The sequence below is a fragment of the Nematolebias whitei genome, chromosome 8, assembly GCF_014905685.2.
Source record: "Nematolebias whitei isolate Nwh7 chromosome 8, NemWhi1, whole genome shotgun sequence".
NCBI classification, from domain to species: Eukaryota; Metazoa; Chordata; class Actinopteri; order Cyprinodontiformes; family Rivulidae; genus Nematolebias; species Nematolebias whitei.
This window is the reverse complement of record NC_056505.1, coordinates 17,571,083-17,581,178: the sequence shown is the minus strand read 5'-3', so window position 1 is coordinate 17,581,178 and position 10,096 is coordinate 17,571,083.

Genomic DNA, 10,096 nt, shown 5'->3' with positions numbered 1-10,096 from the left:
ACAGTTCATTCATTCATAAAATGATCAGGTTTTTCAGGGGTTTAATAAAACAACACATCAAAGCTGCCAATCAAGAGTATTCCAATGGAAAAACATGCAAACTTGTGTAAAATTAACATCTACACACTGTAAAGCTTCCCAGATGTGTGTTACTGCAGGTGTGTGTGTGTGTGTGTGTGTGTGTTGGGGGGGTGGTTAAATGTTTCCTGGTTGTGAGTGGGCCCATTAGCCCACAACCTTTCATAGCTTATGGGTCAGTGGTTTAGGAAAAAATGTCCCAAACCACATGCACATACTAACCACAACACACACCACCACACAATCTTAACAAACCATATAAATAGACACACAGGGAGGGGAAGAAAAAAAAAACACCCTGAAAGTGTGACACACATCATAATAAACTTTTCTCACATACAGCAAACACCCCGACGTGGTGAGCATGTGTGTGCATGTTGTGTGAGTCTTTCTTTATTGAAGTTTTATGACGAAACATGAAGCCTGTTCTTAATTCAAACCACACGATGACACCAGTGTTTGATCTCTGCAAGCTATTCACGAGTCAGACAGACTCACGGTGTGTGTGGTCACAGAATGTCTCCACACATGTGATGGATTAACATTAACACACACTCGAGAGCAAGAGAGTTACCACTGATGCCTGTTTGAGGAAAAGTATGGTGCTGAAGCAGAAACATCAGCCTGCTCCCTCACACAGGTAGACTCAAAGCAGAGGTGGTTTTGTTTAACATTTTTTATTTATTTTAGAGGTGCACAGGTTGTTTCATTTCATGTTGGTAAAATTTAAGATTTTAAGAATTTAGTGATTAAAAAATTATTAAGTGTTAAGACAAAAGGCTACAACCTCAGACCAGAAGCTCAAAACAAACCAAACACAATAATTTCATTATAAAACTTAAAACTTTAACAAATAATAAATAAATAATAGCAATAATAATTATAAAATGTAAAACAAGAATTGTAATGATAATGCTTCATTGCAATGTAAAATTATTTAAGAAGTGAATTAATGTGGTCAAACTGCATAAATGAAACTTCAGATCTGTTGAAATGGAGCTTTGTGGACAGGTTATGAACAATCAATATCTTACCTGCTGTGGATAACTCTGAACAGATTGGGGAAACAAAGTTTAATTTGGACTAAATCAACAACTACTTGGAGCAAGACTAAAATATATTTCTTCCATCTTAAAACAACTTAAGTCTCAAATATTTCATTGCAGTTCCTACAAGGCTAGTTCATAAACTTTTAAAACACCGTCAACACAGCTTTATGGGCAGAAATATATTTATTTCAGATATGCTCCAGTCTTAACTGGGAGTACGACAGCTAATTGATGCTGCCACTATTTTCACTTGCAAATAATCATGGAAAGTAAAACACGTGATGTGAAATTGATTGCAGCGTTAAGGTTCATGACAGCAGTTTATAATAATTTCACCGTGGCTTTATGCACATTTTTCATTTGTAATTTGTAAAGTTAAAGAACTGTGAAGACAAGCCTCAACTACAAAAAATTTAAATAAACAATGCAATGACAATACCTTATGTGGCTGCTGACAAAGTGTCAGTTTCTATGGAAATTGTATTTAATGCCAAATAAGGTTGTTAACTTTGCTCACATGAAAACACACTTTTTTGCAAAACATTTTGAGTTTGTCCTTCCAAAAACAAATCTTGTAAACACAGCATAATTTCTAGAAATGTCTCGATCCACACAAAACAACTTAAAACACTGCAGTAAACATGCCAGGCCTGCAGATGGCACTGAACCGCTGCTACAAAAATATGCACCAAAAACAGGAACCTGGGTGTGGAGCATCTGCACAAACACAAGCATGCAAGCTGCCATCATAGTTGCCAAGTCTGCTTATTATAAGCGACTTTGGGCTTGGTTTTTTTTTTCTAAAGTCGCTTGTAAATCTTATGAGTCGCGAGTTGCGTTTTTTTGGGCTTGTTTTGACTGTGAAGTTGCTTATTTTGGCTTGACTTTCTTTCCGAGTGAAACTAGTTCTAACCATCTCCCAGCGCCACACAATAAAGCAAAAGATGAGTGGTAGTAGGTAGTTTGTCCTGTCCGTGCCCCCATTTACCGTTTATTGCTCCCGCCCAAGTTCTACTCCCCAAGTGAGAGGTCCTACTCCCCCAAGTTGGCGAGGCGACAGCCAGGCGCACACACAGACATATACAAATACGTCTGTTTGCACGCACCCCACTCATATTGTGGCCGACCACTAGGGGGCTCTACTCACACGCAGATGTCAGGATGTTTTGTTTTTAAAAATACGTAGAAAAAATTACATATGCAAAATGTTTTTTTTTTTATCAGATCTTAAAAGTATGTTATTCAAAGTGTTTATCATAATTTTGCTGTTCTTTATGTGTAATGCCATAATAAATGTATGTTTATACTGTTTAAAAACGGCCTGTTTAACACAATGTGGTGGGTTGCCAGTTGGGCTTGTTTTCATAAAACTGGTTGCTTGTTTCTATCGTGAGATCTGGCAACACTGGGCCTGCCATTGTTGTTGCAATGGAGGTGCTTGGAGTTGCAGTTTAGGTTAGAGGCGAAGCTACAATATGGTCATTTTCTGAAAGTTGCTATTGGTAGGTCTACATAAATCACAAGGGTGGCATGAATTTTTTTTTTTCCTCTATGGAACATATTCATATTTTTATTTATTTATTTTCAACAAAAAAAAAAATACATTTTGGTCTCTTAACATACTATTTCAGTGTAGCTGCAAGGCTGAAACTATATATAACAAAACTTTTACCATTCTCAAAACACTGTTTTTGTGTGGACAGCCATTAGAACAGTGGTTTTCTCTTCGGTCAGTCTAGCTGTTTCCAAAAGCCCCTACCTGTAGATGTTTTGCTAACACTAACATGCCCCTTTATAGTAAAATAAAGATGCAAATGACAGTTATTCCCTTTTAAAATGTCTGAACGTTGCTTCACGTCTCTCATGTTATCTGTTCTCACTGGATCTTTTTCAGCCCTTTTTAAATTTCTTCTTCTCCCCCGTATACTCTGCCTGCCATGCCTCCTGTTGCATCTTTTCTTTGTCTCCGTCTCCTGAGATGTTGCTCAGTCCTGGTCTCTCTTTCACGGTCTCCTCTTTCTCATGGAGCTTCTCTTGTGCTGATAGTCATTTCTCAGGGGAAATTTCACAGAAGAGCGGTACAAAGCTCCAAACCTCCCATGGCTCTGTCTCTGCTTCCTATCACAGCCTTACAGGATTCGCTGCACACACACACACACACACACACACACACACACACACACACACACACATACAATGAACACCCAGACAAATATCATGTAACACTAATACAACACACGTTTAGGTGTACATGTGTAACAGAGGGAAACTGAGCGTGCACAGCTATCAGTTTATATTTATTCCATGTTTCTGTTCTTCACTGTTGTAATGACAGTCGTCATGTTCCACTGGGACAAACACACACCCAATGCTTGCACAGACTCTTACAAGATTAACCTGCATAAACAAAACAGATATGAAAAATTGGATAACTTAACCAACACAAATGTTGAAATAAATTGCGTGTTTGAAGCTCCTGCAGACTGCAGCAACATATTAAATCCAGTGAGGTTCAAAACAACATGTCAGCCGAGTGAGATTCTGTCAGAACTAATCTCCTCTGCAGTGATTCTCACTTGTGGAAAGTTTATGGTCCAATAAAATCATGCAGTTTTTCTTCTATACATCCTAAATAATTACCTCTAGACACAAAAGAGGCAAAAATATTATTGTGTGGCTTTGAGTTTGTAAAAAAAAAGGACATGACTGAGTTAAATAAGACTGATGATGTTTTTTTTAAATAAACAGTCATACAAATTGAGTTCAGAACAATAAAGTTGTGATGAAACAAAAAAGTTGTAATTTTGCTGAAATGTTTTGGGTTGTAGTGAAGTAATTTCCTTCAGACATGAGATTAATGTAATTATAGTAATAATAATTTTAAAACAATTTACCGACACGTTACAGTGGTAGATGGATGACATTATAGCATATCCCATAAATATATGAGCTCACATATACTTGCTGATGCACATATTGAAAAAAAAAAAAAAAAAAAAAAAAGACATTAAAAAAAGACATTAACGTTTTGTTACAATTTATGTTGCAGTCGGACCCAAATGAAGTCGCACAGAAGTAAAACTGTCTAAGAGACTTTAATGACTCAAATCAAGGGTGCAAGAATAAGAATAACAGAAACAAACAAACAAACAAACAAACAAAAAAAACATACAAACTGGTCAGGTAAAAACACAACAACAGATCCAAGAAAGAAATGAGAAAACCAGGAAGAGGTGATTACTGAATGACAACAGGTGAGCTGATTTCTAATGGAATAGGCAGTCTGGAGCTGAAAAGCAGGACTTTGAGGGACATTTAGAGACTAACTGCCATTCGTTGAACCTTTATTTAGACAGGTTAATCCCATTGAGCCTCAGGGACTCATTTACAAGAGCGTCATGATCACCTCCACTGCCCCCTGCCTCACTCACAGCTCCTCATGTCTTGTTTCTTCTTCTTCTTAATGGAGTTTTATGGCGATTGGCAAACAACGGAAGGTGTGCATTCCCGCCACCTACTGGTGTGGAGTGTGGATCAAAATGGCTATGTTTATATTCTCTTTTCTAATTTTGTGTTTCTAAAAAAAAAGTATAATCATTTGAATACTTTTACTTCTTATTTCCTTTTGTAATATATGTATTATACTAAATGTTTCTTTGATTTTCCCTAATTGTTCTATCATACGCCTTCTGTGATGTTCATATCTCAGACAGATCAAAATGACATATTCTATTGTTTCCTCCTTATCCACAGTGCTCACATTGTCCTGTATCATGTTTCTGAATCTTGTGTAATATGTTGTGAAGTCCGGTATGTCCAAATCTTAATCTGGTTATTAGTCGTTCTTCTCTTCTGTTCCTTCCTCCTGTTCTCATTTCTCCCACTTGTCTCTGAATTCTGTAGTACCATCTGCCTTTGTACTCTTCTTCCCACTGTTTTTGCCATTTTCCCTTTAGTTTTTGTTTCACTATATGGTTCTTACTTCTGATGTACTGATGGATATTGTAAAGTTGACCTGATCGTTTGTTGCTGCTTTTGCTGCCCTGTCTGCTGCTTCATTCTCTCTGATCCCTGTATGCACTGGTGTCCATAAAAATATCACTGTCAGTCCCATCATTTGTATTCTGAATAATGTTTGTTGTAGTTCTAGTAAAATGTCCGGTCGGCTATCTGAGTGACTATTTTGCAAACTGATGAGTGTTGAGCTTGAGTCTGAACAGATGATTGTTTTAACGGTCTTGTGTCGTCTACCCACTGCACTGCCAACAGTACTGCCAACATCTCCCCTGTGTATACTGATACTTCATTTGTGAATATTTTCCTTACTTCTATGTTGAATTCTGGTATTACATATGACACTCCTACTTTCTCTGATGTTTATGATGCATCTGTATAAATCTGTATACAGGTCCTTCTCAAAAAATTAGCATATTGTGATAAAGGTCATTATTTTCCATAATGTAATGATAAAAATGAAACTTTCATATATTTCAGATTCATTGCACACCAACTGAAATATTTCAGGTCTTTAATTGTTTTAATACTGATGATTATGGCATACAGCTCATGAAAACCCAAAATGCCTGTCCCAAAAAATTAGCATCATTTACATCATTAACTTCACGCAGACTCTCTCACTGGTATATTTTCATCTTTAAATCACTTCTTGGTCTGTTGCCTTCATACATCTCCTCCTACTTGTCTCTGCGTGAGTGCAGCTACGGAGTGCGCTCTCAGGACATTATTACCTGCAGTGTTCCCTCAATGAGGACTGAACTAGGCAAAAGGGCCTTCTCCTACTCCGCTCCTGTTTCCTGGAACATCTTACAAAAAGATTTGAAGCTCTCGACCTTGACCTCTCTAAGTGTCTTTAAGAATCTGTTGGACACCTGGCAGGGTCCAATGCTGACATGTTCCTGTTTTTAGTTTTTCTACATTTGTCTTGGAATCTAGCTGTTTTTTGTTTTGTTACCTTTTCTTTTTAGCCATCCTATTTGTTTTTTAAAAAAAAAACAACTGTAGTATGCTTTTTTATAACTGTTTATTGTTGTTGCTGTTGTCCATTGTTGTCATCTTTCTTTGTTGAAATCAGGTCTCTCTTGTAAATGAGTCCTCGAGGCTCAATGGGATTTACCTGTATAAATAAAGGTTGATTGATTTAAAGAGTACTCACTTCCAGTCAATTGGTACTTCCTGATTGGTTGAAACAACCAGCAGGGGGTGGTTCTAGTTGTGTCAGAGGGTTATCAGGAGTCAAAAAGACAGCAGGAATGTTTAGGAATGATTAGTACAGACAGAGAAATGTTTTGAAGAAGTGAGAAACTTTGCAGGTGCTAGCTTCTTATTTACTGTCTGCTAGGTTTAAAAACAAGACACTTTGTTCTAATAACTTGCTTTCTGACTTTTGACCAACATCACTACTCCTCATTCAGACAGAAGATCAAAATGCACAATTACTTTGTAAATAGACATTTAAAATGATTTCTAAGTCTAATGAGGTTTAAAAATCATTAATACTGTTTCACAGTTGATTTAAAATGAGTGGTTCACTTCAACATTTAGAAATGGTATGAACTAAACACACTTTGATTATCAAGATATTCTAAAATAGTAATGATAATGTAAAAAAGAAGACTGTTCTTTCAATTGATTAATTCAGGATGCAATTAAATAGTCTCTCGATGAGCTAATTTGTATTTCTGGATTCAAATCAATGAAATAACAGTTCCTGTCCCCTGAAGGTCTTCAGAGACAGGTTGTTGTCGGAGGCCTAGTTCACTACACTGTGGACAACTAGCTGATAAAAGAAAAATGCAAAACCAGAAAATTACCCTGTAAAATTCCACAAATTAAGTTAAAAATTGGAACTTCATGCAACATCAAGTGATTAAAGATGGCAAGCACTACAGAAAACAGAAAATATATTTGAGTTCTCAACTTCCTGCACATTATGTACGGTCATTGCAGAGGCAGGGGATTTTAATTTGCAGTGATTCTTATTGCCTGTCAATCTTTTCTGAAGTTGTAAAAGATTCCAACATTGCACTGATGTGTCATTTCAGTCCATCGACTCGTTATTCTTATCAGCAGCTGTGTGCTGCTTTTTATCTAATTTTCTTTCCAATGCTAAAGTTGCAGTTGCTCTTTTTGTATTAGAGCTCATGCAAAGTGCCAGAGGAGAAACTTTAATACATTTTCAGAAACAATCACAAATGAAACAAATACAGGGGAGGGGGGGTTTCTTTCACCATTCCATTACAACCAAGGATTTTTATCACAGTTAACTACACCCTCACACGCACACAATTTGGGTCTTTCTCCATCTCGTTTATTAGTTTTCATTTAAAGTTATGGGCAAAGCTTACTGGTGATAATGCTGGTTTCCAAGTTCCATTATTTGTTGGTGTTAACATTGTAGTTGTAAAATATTTGACAACCAGTCATTTCTAAGCCCAGATGGAGACATCACATTTACAGCTTTTGCAGCGAACGAGTGTGTGTGCACAGATGAGTATGGGAGTGTGTGTGCAGCTTGTGTGTCTAGCCATGGGCTGATGAGGGGAGGCATGTGGTGGCCATTTAGACGGATTAGAGCTGTCAGAGACATCAAGCGCGACTAATTATTCTGTTAGCACACTACACACTGCAGGGATACAAATTGTGTGTGTGTGTGTGTGTGTGTGTGTGTTAGCAAAGAGGGCTTGTCAGGGAGAGATTGAGGGTCAGTAAAGCTTGAAAAGAGAGATTTTAGAGGAATGGATGACAGATGGAAATGAACTGAGGCAGAAAAATGAGTAAAGAGGGGAAGAAAGGACGAGATCTAAAAGCTACTGTTGTCATCCGGAGAATACGCTCCACGTATGAAAGATGGGTCGATGGGTGCAGAGTAAAGGGCAAATTTGAGGTATAGTGAAAAGCCCTGCAGGTAATCATGAGAAAGTTATGAAGAAAGGGCAGAAAAAAGGAAAACAAAGGTAGAGGGGAAAAAAAAGGAGGATGCGAGTGAAGAACGGTTATAGGACATGTCAACAGGAAAAAGGAGGGATGAGAGAGACAGAGTGAAAAGTGATGACCTACCTCATTCCTTCATGGATAACTGCATTTGTATCCAAACATCCCAACATGCATCGCTCTTCCACTCGGGATGAAATTGGCCCGCGGCACCCAATCAGCCGTGGCCTTTTACCACTTTGCCGCGGGGCAGCGTGTGCACGAGCGTGATTGCATGCGTGTGAGTTCAAGCGTGACTGCAAACACACATGTTTGTATGTGTTCATAGATATATACCTCCTGACTCCACTGTCGGCCTGATTCATCTTCAAACGGACAGCTCGCTCATCTCCTCGCCCACACGTCCTTTTCCTTTTTTTTTTCTTCCATCAAGTCCATCTCTGTGTCTCCTGTGCTCACCACCGATCCATCCGTCTTCTAAACACCTTCCAACCATCCCATTTCACTCCTCCACGCATCTCCCCATCTGCATCTGCTACCCGCAGGGGAGACAATTTCCTGAATCCCACAAAGGTGGAAAGACTTCAGATTTAATATTTCACCCTTTCGTGTGCAGTGTTTAAAGTTAAGAGCGAGAGGTTGAAAGGTGAAGGAGAGCAAGAGCAAGACAGAAGGTGTGAGGGACATTTTAGGATGAAGAGGCGGGAGGATGGAAAACACCGTGCAGTGACCAGAACAGATCGCTGCTGTTTTAGATGTTCAAAAACCACAGATGCAGCACTGTTGAATGTCTTTATGCTTTAATTCAAATGAGCCAAACTTTATTGTAATCTTTACAGTGGTCTTGATCAACAGTTCTTCAGATTTTTTTAAGAGGTTTTGCAGTTGTTGTTGTTTTGTTTTTTTAGCTGCTTTTTTCACTCATTTTGTCCTTTTTCCTGACTTTAACAAAATATTGTGTTGTGTGCTTAAAACAAGGAAAAAAAGTGAACAAAATAAACTCCTGGACTAATTAAAGAAAGACAGACTTAAGACACAGTACATTGTAGTTTGTATGTCCAGCAGCAATCACATGCATTTTCTCTATATTCACCTTACTGATGGGTAAACAGACCCACATGGTGAATGATGGTGTCACTTAGTGAACAAATGTCTTCTCACTTTATTTTTTAATGTAACATTTACAGCTTCATTATTGTGTTAAAATTAATTAGTCAGTAACGCATTAAAGTTCGTCACCACTTAATCCAGTAAAATATTTGATCATGAGAGGAAGAACGACCCTTTAGGCATTTTGACTTTCACGCAAGATTACTGTCACTGAAGCAGTGTTAAAGTTAATTTTACACGTCGTGTTGTTGTAAAAGCCGCATGCCAGGCATGCTTTGGTTCAGCCAACAGAACAGAATCTGCTTGAAATGTTGCTTTTCTAGGTGTTGCTCAGTCAGTTTCCTCGAGTTAAACAAACGTCATCTTGTCACTGATTGTCAGTCTGTATGCAGCATCACCAGCTACCACCAGCAGTCTGCATGATCGTTACACCAGGAGGAAGCTCAGTCAGGTCACGGAGGACCTCTAGTGATGGGCCATCATTTTTGTATCTTGGTCATAGTTTAACATGCATTAAACTAGAACTAGCTGATATCAACAAGTCCGTTCTACTTTATCTGTTGCATTTAAACCAAGCCACGTCTCAAACATTTTATTCAAAACACAAGAAATTGTTACAATTTACTAAGAAAAGGAGGATAATAAGTCTACTGTAATAGTCTGGTTCTTGTTTATGTTAAACAGCTGATAAGTGTTTTTATATAAAACTGTAAAAAAAATCAACTATAATAAATGCACCTGCATACATGTTCTGTTTTTTATGTGACAGCTCAGTTTGTGCTTAACGTTTGTCAACAATCTACGACACAAATTGTTGTATTTTGCTTCTATTTATGTGTCTTAACTTTCATCTGTATAATTTTTGTTTAAAAGCAGAAATCATATTCAGATAATCTTAAAATAACCAA